Below are 17,479 nucleotides of genomic sequence, written 5' to 3'. Positions count from 1 at the left end.
CCTCTTTACTCCCACTCCACCCCCTATTTCAAACACGTACATGGGGATGACTACATCAAATTGACTTTGTAACAAGAGAAGTATTTCAAGACTGCTGAATGCAGGGGAGACCATTATTAATTACACATTGACTGTTCTAGTAACTTATTTCCCTTGGACAGGCCTGAACAGTTTAAAAAGTGACAAAACTACTGCAGATGTCCACATCACACAATACATTCCTACAGCCCCACTAATTAGCACCAGCCTGCCTCACTGCCTGTCGGTTACCTTGGTCTTACAGGGATTATCAGCAGACCTTCCTTGAGGTTAACAAGGCAGCAGGTAAAAGCTCTCTGCACTGGGTATGAGTTGCAAGGCTGTCCCTGACTTAAAGATGAAGAGTATCGACAAAATGCATTTTCAAACAAAAGTTCTCAAAAACCTTGCCTATCTATTAAAATGTTCATTGTCATTGCAGATGCAAAACTTCAGCACAGCTTATGGAAAGAGAGAGAAAACTTATAGGGCAAATGTGCACTTTTTGTGAGAGTGAAGGTCTTCCAAAGTTTTAGCTCTGAAAGATGTCATCAATGAACTTCAAGATGATTACTAAGGTAAAAATGACCCATATGTGACAAATCAGAACTGAATCTGGTACTGAAACAACCCAGCAGAAAAACTCATCAAGCAGATCCTCCTTGAGCTGCAAGCTCTTTGTGCCATGATCACAGAGAAAGAATAAAATCATGGCATGCCTCCTTTAGCAGAGCCTGTGGCCCTCTGCCATCTGCCTGGTAAACAGTCAAGTGAGATTATTTAGATGTAGGTGAACAAAACCCCCAGTGGTGGGAAAGATAATCTCCAAGCATGGATAATATAAAAGACCTTGACCATCAAATAGCTAGACACAAGCTGTCTGCATCTTCTGCAAAACCATCATCAAAGTTATACAGCAAAGGCTGTGTATTTCACCAGCTTATGAAACTACTTGAACTTTAAAAAAAACAACACATGATCATAACAGCAATAATTCAAAACATACTTTAGGTTGGCTTAAGAAAATGTATAGCCTTGAATGACCTGTGTCAGAAAACTGCAAGACTGGAACACTATTCTTCCATAAAAATAAGACTGACATCACTGCATGAGACAGCAAACAGGAGAAGCAAAATTTATCAATGTGAACAAGCCAAGAAACAAGAAATAAATTTCATATTCCCTTTGCTACATACAACTAAAAGTTTTCAGACTGCTCATCGCATTTGCCCCCAGTAATCTGAGCAGTGGTTAATGTGTAACTGGAAATAAGAGTTACCAAGTCAACAAAAAATGCAGACAGCTAACAGTGCGGGTCATGCAGGACTGCAGAAATACTCCTCTAAATTCAGAAGTGGTCACCTGAATTCAGAGAAGGAAGCCCACACATTCATTCCTGGCAAAGGGTCATCTAAGTGACATGCACATCTGTAGGTAGGGACAGTAAAACCAGTTTCTCAAAGGGTGATCTGTATTCCTAATGCAGGTGTCTTAGTACTTCATTCAGACAGTGTAAATACTGATGGCAGCAAAATTAGGCAAGTACATAAGAACAGCATTAAACAGATAGGGTAAAGCAAGATACACTTCGAAATATGATCATAAAAACAAATACTTAACTGTCATAAAGCTACGGAAACTAAAGCACTGTTTCCTATATACTGCTTGGAGAGGCACAGGAATCTGGATGCTAGAAATCATACCATCACTTTTAAGATGAAGTCTGAAAGTAGCCACTAATAAATACTCAGGACAAAGTCTGAGCAGGCAGATGGAGTCAGGGAGCAGTACAGCTCCCCTGTGATCCAGGAGGAAGTAGTTAGAGACCTCCTTAGCAACTTGCATCGCCACAAGTCCATGGGACCAGATGGGATCCATCCTAGGGTGCTGAGAGAGCTGGCAGATGAGCTGGCCAAATCTCTCTCCACCATTTTTCAAAAGTCCTGGCTCACTGGAGAGGTCCCAGAAGAGTGGAAGATGGCCAACATGATGCCCATCCACAAGAAGGGCCAGTTGGATGAGCCAGGGAATTCCAGACCGGTCAGCCTGACCTCAGTGCCAGGCAACATTATGGAACAGGTCATCTTGAGTGCAATCACACAGCACTTACAGGACAGCCAAGGGATCAGGCCCTGCCTGACCAACCTGACCTCCTTCAATGATCAGGGACTGCCTGGTGGATGTGGGGAAGGCTGTGGATCTACCTGGACTTCAGCAAGGCCTTTGATACCGTCCCCCACAGCAAACTCCTGGCCAAGCTGTCAGCCTATGGCTTGGACAACAGCAATCTGTGCTGGGTTAGAAGCTGGCTGAAGGGCCGAGCCCACAGAGTGGTGGTGAATGGTGCCACATCCAGCTGGCAGCCAGTCACTAGTGGTGTCCCCCAGGGACCAGTGCTGGGCCCCATCCTCTTTAATATCTTTATCAATGATCTGGATGATGGCATTGAGTCCATCATCAGTAAGTTTACAGATGACACCAAGCTGGGGGCAGGTGTTGATCTGTTAGAGGGTCGGAGACCTCTGCAGAGGGACCTTGACAGGCTGGACAGATGGGCAGCATCCAACAGCATGAGATGTAACACATCCAAGTGCTGGGTTCTGCACATTGGCCACAACAACCCCATGCAGTGCTACAGGCTGGGGTCAGAGTGGCTGGGGAGCGGCCAGGCAGAAAGGATGCTTGGCAGACAGGATGCTTGGTTGCATGGTTTAGTTGATTAGGTGGTGCTGGATGATAGGTTGGTTACAATCTTGAAGGTCTCTTCCAACCTGGTTTATTCTATTCTATTCTAGGGACCTGGGTGTACTGGTTGATAGTAGGCTGAACGTGAGCTAGCAGTGTGCCCAGGCAGCCAAGAGGGCCAATGGCATCCTTGCCCGTATCAGGAACAGTGTGGCCAGCAGAAGCAGGGAGGTCATTCTGCCCCTGTACTCAGCACTGGTTAGGCCACACCCTGAGTCCTGTGTCCAGTTCTGGGCCCCTCAATTTAGGAAAGATGTTGACTTGCTGGAATGTGTCCAGAGAAGGGCAACAAAGCTGGTGAGGGGTTTGGAGCACATGCCCCATGAGGAAAAGCTGAGGCAGCTGGGGTTGCTTAGCCTGGAGAAGAGGATACTCAGGGGAGACCTTCTTGCTGCCTACAACTCCCTGAAGGGAGCTTGTAGCCAGGTGGGGGTTGGTCTCTTCTCCCAGGCAACCAGCACCAGAACTAGGGGAGACAGTGTCAAGCTGCACCAGGGGATGTTTCGGCTGGATATTAGGAAGAAGTTCTGCATAAAAAGAGTGACTGGCCATTGGAATGTGCTGCCCAGGGAGGTGGTGGAGTCACCATCATTGGGGTTGTTCACTAAGAGACCAGATGGGGTGCTTGGTGCCATGGTTTAGTTGATTAGATGGTGTTGGATGATGGGTTGGACTCAATGATCTCAGAGGTCTCTTCTAACCTGGTTTATTCTATTCTATTCTATTTTCTTGTCATTCATCGTTTGCTAAATGTGGTATGTGTCCCTTTCCAACAACAGATTCACTGCACTGACCTCCCCCTCTGAAGCAGGCACTTTACCTACTATGAGAATGAATGTAACAGAATGTAAGAAATAAGTTTGTGTCTCATTTAATACAACAGCACAACAGACGAGTATTTCCACAAGATACAGGATGTCTGGTTTCAATCTCCACCTTTTCCTAAGTTCGACACCTAACTCCCCGCTCCCAGAACAGTGGGACAGACTTGTCAGAAACAGATATTGTCAGCATCCCTGAAGGCTGTTAAAGCATCCAAAAAGGCTTTGAAAGTCACTGTCTCTGAACAAGGAGGAGTATGCCAGTGCAAGAGGAGGAGAGAAGAGACCTGCCTTGTGGGCATTTCACATCAAATAACAATATAAATACCATTATGGCTCTTGAAGAAGGGAATAGAACCTAGACTCCCTCCCCAGCCCCATAATTAGGACACAGTCATGTTAATTAGACTCTGTTGAGCCTAATTGAGCTTTAATTATGCCACACACATGAAATCTTAGCAGAAGGGAAGGAGTCTACAATGAATGGCCCCAAAGCTCTGCGATCTGTGTTTGGCTTCTGCTGGCCTCCAGTTCAGGGGGAGGACAGGGGCTCCACCACCTAGTCTGACAGGACTCTAAACAGAGACAAAAGCTGCCCTTGGGGCCCACAGCTAACTTAAAATCTGAAGACAGTGATGGATGTGGACTCTTACACCTGAGATCTGCACTTCCATGGGGAGCAAACCCAAACTAGGAAACCAACAGCCTGCTGATTTGGAGAAGAAGGCAGGAGGCTAGCATTTTACAGCCCAGATCAGATGGAGCACCCAGCAAATGTACATAATAACTTTATGACTTTTGGAATGGCCAAGAAGATTCCCACACTGCTTTCCACTGGGTACTACATGTCTCTTGTTTACTGAGACCTTAACTCCTGCACATGGGAAATGCAACTGCAAGACCAGCCTCACACCTGTGTGCCAAGTTGAACTGGCTACATTCAGATACTGTATCAGAAAAAAAGGAAAGACCACCAGTGCAGATAAGAAACCTGCTGTCCCCTTCAGGAGGCACTTCTCCCACCCCGTGTGCAGCCAGGACTTCAATTCTTCAACCACAACTGGCATTTTGCTGCTAAAACATGCACATGCACTCAAGAACACCTTCTTGCTCCAGCAACCCCAGATACATGGTCAGCTGTGCACACAAGTCACATGTGTTGGTGTATTATTAACACAGACAGGAAACAAGATGCAAATACCAGATCTTTATACAAAGAAGAAGTATGAAAAAACAAAACCAACCAAAAAAAAAAAAAAAAGAGGCAAAAAAAGGTAAAATCAATTACAACAAAGATGTCATGGAGGGGGTAGGTGCACAGCTACAGCATTTACAAATAGAGTGAGTCTTCATGAGAGATGGAAAGAACACACTTGCAACCCAGTTCGTCGATTCTGCAAGTTGCGTGTGCATTCACACACATTGCAGAAACTCCTGTGTGCTTGGGAAATCTCATGAAGAAAACTAGAACGTTTGGAAGGAAGTGTTCTGCACAATCAAATGTAGTTCCTGTACGCATTTTTTATTCTCAAACTAGGTCAAAGCCTCAGTCTGTGTAAACATAATTCTCCCAGCTCATTGACTTCAATGACACTGATGGAGCTTCTCTTAGGCTTTTCCCCTTTTTCAAACACACACACACAACAAATTGTTTATGGAAGAAAGCACAGATTACATTTTTTGCCACTCTTTCTCTTAATTTCATGTAAAGGTAGTAAAAATTTATCTTTCTTCATTAAAGCTTTTAATGATAACTTCTCCTAACATAAACTTACTGGTCAGTGCCTTCCAATCCTCTTAAAATCTCCTTTATCATACCGACAATTATAACACGTCTCAAAGATTCTCCAGAAAAGAGGACTATGTGCAAAGACAGTAAATGACCCTGCCACCAGAGAGAATAACTGACTCTTTCACTTGCAAAAAATTCATTCTTCATTCTATTAAGATTTTTGTGCATAATTTAAGAATAAAAAATCCTGTTAGATGTGGAGGCATATTCGAAGTAGCAAATTCTCCCTAAATGAAAACAACTGTAACCAGCAGAGCTTCCCACAGCCACTGCCATGCTGTGCAGCTCCTAGGGTGTCAGAGCTACTCAGTGAGAGCTACAAATGCAACCAGAAGAAAGGCAAAAAAAAAGGGGGGGGAGGGGGGGGAAGGAGGGAGTGTGTGTGGGTGTTAAAAAAAAGCCCTAAGAGAATAAAGAAATAAAGTAATTTTTAAAAAAATAAAGAACAGTACATCATTTGGAGAAAACACTTTCTTCCTACTTAAGAAATCCCAATATTGTTATCTACAAAAGCATAACTAACAGTAAGGTAGACTGTTGACAGAAAAACAATCTATCTCATGCATACTGTTTAGAACCACCTGTGTGCAATCAGACAATGCAAAGGAGGCAGAGCTATTCAGCAAGAGCCATTTAAAAGAGGACAGTTTTTTCTACCTGATTTGGATGCCCTTCTTCGGATCTTCATTTTAGGTAAGGAAGGCCAAGAGTAATTAAAAGGTGAATCAGAGTCTGAGTCCATTTTTTAGCTAAATAAACAGAGAGCAGATTCCCAACTTTGCACTTTGTCTTCTGAACAGCAAGTCAAATCTAGGAGTGATGTAAAATAAAGGAATGGGCAAAGAAGGATCAAATTGCCCACTAAACACAGGGGAGGGAGAAGCTGTAAATGCTTGCTCTCTTCAGGCGTCCAGGCATGTAGACAGATCAGACTGCAAATATTAAGGCAGAAGCAAGGAGTTTAAAGTATGAGAGCTTCGAGCGGAGCTGTTGCATCGTGGTTCAGAGCTATTTGAAAGGTCACTGTGTGCCAATGAATCATTAACTCACCTTTCCATTTTGATGTAAATGAAAACAATAGGAGCTAAATAAGAAAATACATCTCAAAAGTAAACAAACTACTGCACGCTTCTTCAAAGCTTTGTTTCTATCTTAAAAGCAGGGTTTATAAGGACTCTCAAATTAAAGACAGGCAAGATGCCAGAATTAAAGAAGCCAAAGATTAACTGTAAGCTAAGAGCACTAATCAGTTTGCTGGACCCTGTATTACTGCAGAGCAATTCCCCTCCTCCCAGCATTTACAACTTTGGCAGACCTTGGGATGTGTCACTTGCAGTTGGAAAAGCAGCAATAACCCACTCAAAACCTATTGCTCCCATCTTTCTGGCTCAAACAAGCTTAAAGCTTAAGTGTTACAAAGAAAGATTACCCTGCAATTAGAGGAGTTCTCTTTCCAGTAATATTTAGTCTGAACAGTATTTTCTCCTTCACGCAGTCACCAAGTCAGACAATGAATCATAAGGATTTTGTAGAGCTGGCACCTTTACAGCTCTGGTCTAACCTCACAGCAATGCACAATACAGCTAGTGACCAATTTACAACAAATCGTCCTTTCTTATACAGTCTCCCCGAACAACTCACAGGCAATTAGTATTCAGTAGCAACTCATTATCCCTTCCCCCCACATCTTTACACTACACAAACTACACTTTTTTTCTAAACAGGCTCAAATGTGACTATACAAGAGCTAATACAAAAATAACATGTGCACTGTTTCTTAACCAACTCCTCCAAACATTTCTTTTAGTTACCCCACAATGTATGCGGTTTTGTATTCCGCACAAAGGAGAAGAGGGAATGTGGATCAGCTTAAATGTCAGTTTTTGGAAGACGATGACAAGCTTGTTAACATTCCTTGCTTCAATTATTTTTCAGTCTGCTGAGGTCTTCAGTGCTACTTCTGTATTATGTTTCAAGTGATTCCTCAATCCACATTTCAGTCAGAGATAACAACATATTTGTTGAAAAAACGTAAAGCAATTCACATGCAAATTTAACTCAAACCCCATTGGAAAAATACTTATCAGGTTTTCAGGGATAAAGTAGTTATTATACAAGCATTTCAGAAAGTTCACAAATTACATAAAACACAGTTAAACACATCATTATTGTGCCCTTCCCTTAACTGAAGTTCTGCCAGCTTTGTTAGGCCAGAAAAGAATAATTCACCCCAGACACTGGAAGCCTTAGACTTTCACTTTAAATATTACACACTCCCAGAGCCTTTGTTACATTTATATATAATTAACAGCCCCAGGGAATTAAACAGACAATGGATGACTCAAAAAACAGAAAGGATATAATTCCATTCTTCAAACATCCACTTCAAAATATCTCCACTCCCTGGAATGTCAGGTTTGAACAGCACTGATCAATCCCCTGGGCATACAGGACCACAGGCACTGACGTACACCTTCTCACTCACACACTATACAGGGCACTCGCCTGCCTCCCATTGTGGCTGCAGTTCGAGAGAAAAGGAAAGGACATAATGTATTTGTTGGATAATGTTTTCACTTAGGAAATGCCTTCCCAACTGCTGCAACACAAAAGATTTCCCCTCTACACAGCAATTTTCCCTACCCTGTATGCTGTCTTGCTCATTGGAGATATTTAATGCCAAGTGGAACAAAAGTCTTAAATCCAGACGAGTACAAAAGGCAGCACTTCATGGGCAACCAGCAGCTAACATTTGGAGAGAGTTTATGTTTTACACTGGCTTTAGCATCTCTGACCTTTCAGTTTGAGCTATTGTTCCTTTGTTCTACTTTAGGACAACCAGTAAATTTTGCTTACTTCTGTGATATCTCCATTTGTGCATCTCTTCTCTAAATTGACCGATTCTGACTTTTTCACTTATATGTTCAAACAAATTATGATCCCACTGGTCTTCCTGGAATTCTGTTTAGTCCAGGGAGGGCTAACTGGAACTGAAAAAACACTTGCAATGCGGAAATACCATCGATGTATTTAATGGCATTAAAATATTTTACATGCCAAGACATTTACTTTCCTGAATGACCTCTGTACACTGCATAAATATTTTCACTGGCTGCTCAGTTATTCTCTACTTCCTCCCCTAAATTAGCAGAATTAATTTATAACCTTCTAATACAACTGATTAAGGATTGTTGAATAGTTTTTCAACAGCAGCCCTATTACACAACACTTGGGAGAATCCAGCTACTCAATTTCTGCTGTGACCAAAAAACCTGATCATTTACACTTGCTGTTTGTCCTTTATTTCTTGGCAAAGTTCTAAGGCATTTCACCCCCTCACTGCAATCTCCCCTGAACAGGATCCTACACAGGAGTTTGTCAGTGGCAGTCTGAAAGTTCAGATGAATTATCAACCTTAACCCCTGTTCCTTAAGGATTAACTGAGTATCACTCACTTTACTTGCTCTGTTCAGGGCTTTGTGAACAATCACTTTTTTCTAGTTTGTAAAATTCCTTCATGCAGCTGTGAAAGACATGCTGGGTTTTGCTACAAAGAAGGGCTTTGCTTTACTTACAATCTTCACTACCAATATGTTTTTTTCCCCCATTCTTTCCCTTTCCAGGATAGGCAAACTCAATTTTCACCTGTCACGCTGTTTGAAAAGTGAAGGCATTTGCATGCAGCTGGCACAGAGATCTGGCAGCTTATGAGATAAATGGTGCTTTCTTGCTGGAAAACATCACTTTGATTTCCAATGAAAAAAATGGGTTTCAATTATGTATAATACGGTATAGATGTGAAGATAAAGACCAAACCAGGGGGAGGAGGGGTTGTGTGCATTACCAAAGGCTTTTGATAAATAAGGTAATGCCTTAAATTCTTTCACTCAAAGCTTATCAAAACACATCTGTATGATATGTTTTTCAGACATATTACACTCCAATGTCTGATCATTCCCACCGTTCATGGCAAGTTGGAAGGAAGCAGAAAAATGTCACCAAAATCTGCAGTCTCCATGGAATGGCACTGCCACCTGCCAAGCACACCCAGAGGACAGCCCTGTGGTGCTGAGCAGGTGGGTTCCCTCTCCTCAAACAGTGCTAAACACTTGGCAGGTCTTGGTCTCTGAAGCAATCAACACCGCCAGGACCCGTGTCCTCTTCCCGGATGGAGAACGCATGCACACAGCACAGAAAGCAGGGCTACCAACCCCAGAAACAGGACTCAAGAGGGTCACTGTTGGACACATGTGAGATGAAAGCCGCCTGAACAACACCCTGACTGGTTTCTCTGCACAGCCTTCCCTGCCATTAGGGATGCAGTTGACTCCTCCCTAGCTTGATTCTGCCACAGGACCAGGAGGGACTGCAGTCATTTCCCCAGAGGCTGCAGAGAAGATTCTGACAAGAAAAGGTGCTGTAGAAAAGGCCAGGTGATCTTCTCTATCAGCCCTTGTGATCCACACACGTGTGGCTTTCCTACCTTCTTCTCTCCGTTGTTTTTACTAATTAGAGCATATCTTCCCACAGAGAGGATCACCCAACACACCTGGAGAAAATAACTGCATTACCCTGCATTATACTTAACAATTACATAGAAAACTCAGAAAATGGCAAGGAAACACAGAACACTACCAACCAGATCCCACACACCAAGCACCTTCTAACTTTAATGCCCTTCCCAGCTGCCAACATTGATAACAAGATGGCTGTGCAGACTCCTGTTTGCAACAGCTTCTCAAGTCTCATAGGATGCCTTGTCACACACATTATTTTTACCACCCCTCTTCTCTACCAAAAACCTGGGTCTTTCTGTGAAAGTTTGTACTAGAATAGTCAAAACACCTTGTCACATCACTATTCTCCCCCTCTCCCTTTCCCAAACCATTGATGAACTGATAATTGAAAAATGCAGAACCAAGCCCAGATCCTTAAGTTCTTGGCAGATGACCTCTCCCTCTACTTGTTATGATCTTCTTTACAGCTAAATTTCGATTGGTGGCTCATGCATTCAGTTTAGGGAACTGGCCCAATTATTTCCTTGTTTTGTGCACAGAGATCTATTGAGGCACCCCACAAGTGACACAACAGTCTAGGATTTAAATTGTTCAGCAGCAGATCCCAAAAGGACAAGGCAGACAGCTGCTGCACATTGTCACAGCCTGAGATATGACAGTATTTGATGGATCTCACCCCTCTTGCTAGTACCCTGAAGCATGTTCCCCATACTATGTCACCTGCAGGGGGAAAGGGCTGGAAGTGCGGAGAGCAAGGCAAGGAAAGGAGGAACAGGGAGTTTCTTGCACTGCACACTGTCCTTTGCAAACACACCTGCTTCCCACCATTTCAACCTTGAGGAAGCCACAGGTTTCAACAGCATTCTTCCTCTCACTGCCAGTTTAGAGCAGCATATTTTGCTCTCCTGGAAAAGCACAGTCCTGCATGAATTTGGGTATCAAACTTAGGCACACTCTCACAGGACATTAAATGGTTCTGACTCACCCTACCAAGCCCTCACACCTCCCCTCATGCAGGTGTTCTTCATTCTTCCATTCAAACAACTGCTGAAAAACCCACCTGCATTAGAGCTGCTTTATCTGTAATGAGCATCTCCTGCAGATGTTGTGTAGACAGATACCAGAGATTTAAATGAATAATACAAAATAATGATGCGGTACTATAAATTTGGGTCAATTCTTCATCAACTTATTTGTGCAGTTTCCTGGACACACAACTGGAAATGAACACAGAACAGCTGCTGCCTTCACAAACGCCCTGCTGAGAATGGCAGGCCACCCTACCCATCTCCAAAAATGCTCTTCTACACAGACCCTCAACTTTACTGAAACACTCCACAGCCACAACACACTGCAGCAGAAGCAGAGTCAATGTGTGTGTGCTGCTTTCTGGAATGTCTTAAGCTAGACTGCCAGTCCAAGTGTTTTGTTTGGGGGTTTTATGCTCCACTGCATTTACTTTCATGTGGATATATCTTTTTACCAACCCCACACAGGGCACACAGAATCACAGTGGTTCTGCAAACCATCCAGACTGAGAGGAAACTGTGCCATCTGAGTTTATACCCTAAATCCTTACTATTCCCCTGCACATATACATTCTAATTACAATGTGAATTATGAAATTATTTTTAAGGCTATTCTTTCGGTGTTTTCTTTGACACCAGGGCAACAACTGCAGTTAGAACAGCTATTATAACACTTTCATGCTAAAAATGTCACATTTGTGATATTCAATGAATTATGCATTATCCAACAAAGAGCTATTAGAAATACCTCTTTTGGAAGCAACTGTTTGTAAGTGGCAGTACTTAAAATTTCTTATTTCTTCAGTAAACTAAGGGAGCAAACTTTTAAACGTTTAAGAGAAACAGTTTTGCATAAACTATACTAGATATAACGAAATTCTTGGAGAACACCCACAAGATTGGGATAAAGAAGGGTTCAGTTTTCCAAAACTGAGGCAAAAACATGACCTCTGCCCAACCATGACTCAGTGTAGCTCCACAGAGCCAGTGACCACATGGACTGCATTATCTCAGGCTTTGTCCCGAACTCTTTGCGTTGTCCAGTTTGCTGTCCTGATCTCAGGATTTCACAGTGTTCCTCCAATTTAAACATCAAACCACGGTATCCGTTGCATGACTGATTAGTGATTTATATTTTGTTTCCTTTTTTTTCACTGCACCATTCACCCGATATGGTGTAGGATAACAAGCTCCTTTTAGGATAACAAACTCATTAATACTACTTTCACATGACAGCGGTCAGTATGCCCTGACTCTTGAAACAACCACTAAGCGCTTCCAACAAAGTACATAAAGAGGCAATTCACTTAAATGCTCTCCTCGTCCGGTATCTATTCACATCAAAAGACTAGCTGGGATATGCAGTACGAATGTGGATGGAAAGCTTGTTGCCTTTTGTCCTGTACCACAACGAAAAGCTCCCTTGAGTTTATTTGCTAAAGCTTGAGAACTGAAGGCTCAGGTCAAAAAAAGTCTCTTCTGCGTTTCTGCTCCGCAGAGGCCTGAATGAACCACAGCAACATGGAGAATACAGACGGCCTCACATGAAAGCAAACCCAAGTTTGACTTGGACCTCAGTCCTACTGAGGTTTTGCCAATGAATTTGTTCTTGAGTCTACTTACACTGGCAGTCTGTGCCACCAAAAAGCTCACTGAACACCCATGTTGTTAAAACCCCTATTTTCCATGTTTCAGGGAACATTTCAAGGGGAAGCCTGCCTCTCAAGGAGAAAGCAAGCTGAGAAACATGTTCATGTGTGCATTTTCAAGACTACAACTGTTTTCTTCACAATGTATTTCTGGATTATATTTCAAATTTAAAGAGTCAGTTGACATTAGATTTATTCCAGATTGTTTATTTATGTTAGCATGGAATGAGACCAGGCAAAGGACAAGCAAAAGAGCTTATTTAAACATCAGGAAAAATGAGCCTCTTTTTGAAGGATCATTTTGTTCAGCAAATTTGTTTTGGATTTTAGGCAGAGGAGGAGGACAAGTTCTGGAAAGTCAGAGAGCATATGTTTGTAACTTGTTCATTTTTCTTTCTGTCCTCCTTTTGAGATTAACTTGAATTATATTAATGTCTCAGAAAGTCAAGAGCAGAGGAAAATCCAAGAGACAAGCACAAGCTTGCTTTGGTGCCTAATGTTCTTTCTTCCAGACTTCTCCATGGCTTTTTCATTAAGCTCAGTTCAGGGTCACGTCCCAGGAAGACTTTACTTCCCACATTTTCTGTCACACTCAACTATTTTGCAGTCTTCAATATTTACTTGTTTATAAACACTACAAACAAATGAGAATATGCTTTATCTACTAAAATAAACTTCTGTCATGTTTAAGTGTGTTTGAAAGCTTTTTCTGTCAGTGTCTCTTCTGCTGGGTACAGAAACAATGCAAAGTTTTAGCAAAAGCAGAAGCAGCGACATAAATATCTCTGAAAGCTGCAGTAAAGAGCAGAGTGCAATTTCCAGAGTCATTAGCTACAGCAATAACTATGATGTTTTCTTCAGCTATTATCTTTCTCTACAACTTTCAGACCACCAACCTCTTAAGTAAAACTTTTTATTTTTTAAAGTCTCCTTTATCACAAACTGACCTTCCAGAACTTCTTCAGCACAACCAATCCCAAGTATTTGCACATCTCAAATTCTCCTAGTATTGCAGTGCCGCTTTCTCACCCTCTCTTGATGGTCTTCCTTGTTTCAGATGAAAAACTGAGACACATGGAAAAGATAAGTGACATGCCCAAGGTCCTGCTGTAAATCCATTAAGGAGAGAAACTGAAGCAAACATCTGCAGCTCTGGACTTGAGATGCTGTAGCTGGCTCACCTAACCTCTCTCAAAGCATACAAAAGGGAAAGAAAGGACTGAAAGCTGACAGGAGAAAAAAATTGTCCACAAACAGAAAAGACCTACATAGCCTTAATCACAGGGTTCTTGTAACTCTCTCAAGGAGGCAAAAGCCAACATACAACTTTCACTTTTATCTATCAATAACCATAAAATTTTTTCCCATAGTTAGTTTCAATGTCAAACAGGCACACTTGACTCACACCACTTCTAGATGCAAACATTCTGCACACGAAAAACCAAAGCAAATGAAAACTAAAAGAGGAGCAAAAGATGTGACAGCAGTAAGTAGAAAAAAATAATCATTCCACACATTTAACAAAAAAAATGCAAAAAGGCAAGATTCCAGACAGCAGGACCATGGTATTCTATCTTAAAATAAGAAAAAAAAAAACCAACTCACTTTCTTAAGTCTTACCAACCACCATAAGAAAATCTAATTACAAAAGAGCAAAACAGCAATAGTGAAACCAGATTTTTCTGTAGATTACAGTGCAGCCCTATGGATTTATGCCAAGAGAATGATCATTATATTCTGTTCCTTAAACTGATTTGTGGTTGAACTGGGATATCTGTGGAATCATGAAAATCAAAGGGCAAACTCCACTAAAAATTTTTTGTAGCTGCCTGGTCACATACAGCAAACTGCCAAAAATTTGGCATCAGTATTTTTATCTCTTTAAGTGCAAATAATGGCTTGCAAAGCCACTCACCACTGACAGAGCAAACAGAATAGACTAGGCAGACAGCACTAGGTCATTGTCACTGTAACTAGGAGAGCAGAGAAAATACTTGGAAAAAATAACTTTATCAAGCCTTCTGAAGTGGGGGGGGGGAGAGGGAAGAAAAAAAAAATAGGTATTTCCTTGGAAGAAAAACTGGGGGTTAGATTTTTCTTATCAGAAAAATGAAACTCCTGCAGCTTTAAAAATGGCCTTATGAACATCCTCTTTCTGAACAGGCTATGGAAAACAGGAAGGAATTACAAGTGTTTAAAAACACACATGCCCAGGTCACACTGTCACATGCCCAATAGTAACAACATTCAGCTGTCACTTCTTAAGACACTCTCCCAAAATGTACAGGGTCGTTGACTCTGAGGATGACAATGCCTGGCAATAATATATATGCTTAATAATTAGAGAGACCCAAAAAAATCTTTTGTTGCTTACCATGTTGTTTATATCATTCACTTTCCCCAAGTGGATATTGTTGGGTTTTTCCTCTCAAGCTTTCCAGTGTGATTTCTCTCAATGAGAGGGGGTGGGGGTGTGTGGTTTGCTTCTTCTGCTCTCATAATCACAAAACAGATCCCTACCAATTTCCAGGCAAGACAGAGAGGGGAAAGAAGATTTGCAGGTGACTAGCAATGAACTCAGGAGTCTGCATACCAATCCCTGTCCTTGCTGCTCTAACACCCTTTTGTGACCACAGTTTACTCCTATTCCTTCAAATCTTGACACTGGCAAATGGAAAATAAAAATCATCTATAGTTTCTATGGCTTCTTATTTGTCCATTCCCGCTCTGAAACTCACAGGCATGGGATCCCAGTGGCTCTCCACCAATCCTGGTGAAAGGAAAGCCTTTTTGCACAACAAAATTGATCTACCGTTCTCAGAATTTAACTACAAGATTCAAATGGTGCCTAAGGCAGCCCAGTCCCATCCCAGAAATGAACAACTGGAGTAAGGAGAGCTGACAACCTTTCAGCATCCTACTGAATGAAAGCACCTCTGCAAAGATACTCGCAAAACTTTGCTGAGTGTGGTGAAAGACCCACAACAGTCAGTATGCTTGAAAGGGAAGGCAGAGAATGAAAACACATAAGGACCAGCAGAGCCCTTCAAGCAGTTACTGCTCCTCCAGACCATTTCATGACAAGACTGATTAGTAGTAGAAGTTTCTAAAAGAAAGAACCATGTGGAAAAAGAAGTGAGAAGCAAAACTGGGAGAATTTAACCCATTGAAAAACCACTCACATTCTCACTCTTAGAAGTCCTCACCTAACTTCCAAGTGAGATTACAGAATTTGCTCATTTCTGTTCACAGTTCTTCACTCAAACCCTGTTTTCCCTCTTCCTCTCCCCCACTGACAGCCACTTCCACTTCTATCCTTATCCCCCACTGTGTGCTTTTCCTGCCAAAAACACTGCCATTTAACAACACTGTCAAGTCAATCTTCTTTTTTCTTTTTCTTTTTTTTTTTAATTAGTTTAAAACAGTTCAAGGTAATAAACTCCACTTTGCAGTCTGCTCTTCTCCTACAAAGTTTAACTGTGCCCTGACTGGCCAGTATAGTGCATTTTGTAAGAGCAATATATTTCTAAGGTGCCTCTTTTCCTAATGTCTGAGCTGTTCACACCTGCATAAATATCATAGGTTAGATCATTCTTTATAGAGTTATTATGGCCTTTCTGCTAGATTAAAACAACAGACTATCAATATGACACTAGAACCTTTTCCCCTCAGCAAGATTTGAGCTGCAACACTCTGATCCAACACAGACTCCAAAACGCGTGCATACTGCAGAGACATAATTCTGCAGTAACACAGATTACAACAGCAACACATGAACCCCAAAAAAATGGTCAATCTTCTACACAGCTGGCAATTAAAAAAACAAGGAAACACCTAAAGAGATATTACTTTTATAATGATCCAACAAAGGTAGCAGTCCAAAAACATTCCACTGAATTCAAACATAGCTAAAAAAAGCCCACTATTAGCTATTTAGAAGATACCATCTTCACCAGACTTGCCACGTTTTACCAGATTTTGCTTCTCTCAACTTAAATCATTATTTTAGCATTATACACAGTTGAGCTAATAATCAAGCTCCTGCTTTAAAAAGTAAAAAACACTGAGACAAAGATTTCCCAGTTTTGTAAACAGACTCAAATAAATAACAAGCAGAATGTAAGAGTAGAGATCAAATACAATAAACTGTAATGGGCCTTCTCGCAGATACTGGTCCTCTCCAACACCTGTTAGATAAATCAATGTAGAAGACAATAGTAGCTGCCACATTTGATACACCAAGCATTTTTTCCATTTAGGACTCACAGACACCTACCTGGTGATTCTCAGAGATATAATGAATTATACTTCATTACATCATCCCTCCAAACTGGCAGCTGAGTTGTGAGCTCCCTAAAGGCCCTAAACTGATTCAAAAGCAGAGCTTGCTCCTTCAACCCATCTTTCCAGCCCCAAAACATGTAACAGGTTCCTTCAAATAATAATCTTCGACACATACAACTATTACTCCAGGACAGGAAAAGGCAGTAAATGTCTAGCAGGCATCTGTGACCCTATTTATTTGTTAACTCTGGGTTGTACTCAACCAGAGGTTGCTGTTTCTCAACCTAAATAAAGCTTAGAAGTTTGTATAAGGAGAAATTTGTACCTTTTTATCATCCTGGGACAATTCACCAGATGTCAACTTCATAGGACCTGTAAAAGCAAAGATTCCTGTCTTCAATAACAAGTAAATTCAGTCAGGGTCTGCTTTGATTTCTGCTGCTGGTCTCTCTCCTACTTTGAATAGGCGGGGAGACACAAGAGCAGGCAAACCGGCAGGCAAGCCAGAACAATGGACATGGGCAGTGCATGCATCTCCCCACAGTGACGTTCTCGTGGGCAGCATGCAAGCTGGATGCACAACAAGTGCTATGTTACTGTCACAGTTGCATTTCGGCTAGGCAAG

General features: G+C 41.8%; 1 protein-coding gene and 1 long non-coding RNA gene across 2 annotated transcripts in view; both read right to left on the bottom strand.

Moving 5' to 3' along the window:
* ARHGEF28 (Rho guanine nucleotide exchange factor 28) overlaps window positions 1-17,479 on the bottom strand; it is a 113,652-nt gene that overhangs the window by 68,256 nt on the left and 27,917 nt on the right. The window lies entirely within an intron of this gene.
* Window positions 7,296-17,402, bottom strand: LOC128899394 (uncharacterized). The gene is made up of 3 exons (XR_008463093.1): window positions 17,180-17,402; window positions 8,233-8,366; window positions 7,296-7,897 (listed from the first exon to the last, which is right to left on the bottom strand). It is a non-coding gene; the product is annotated as an uncharacterized LOC128899394 (long non-coding RNA).

Source organism: Dryobates pubescens, chromosome Z, assembly GCF_014839835.1.
Source record: "Dryobates pubescens isolate bDryPub1 chromosome Z, bDryPub1.pri, whole genome shotgun sequence".
Lineage (NCBI taxonomy): Eukaryota > Metazoa > Chordata > Aves > Piciformes > Picidae > Dryobates > Dryobates pubescens.
This window is presented reverse-complemented; position numbering and strand designations above follow the sequence as displayed.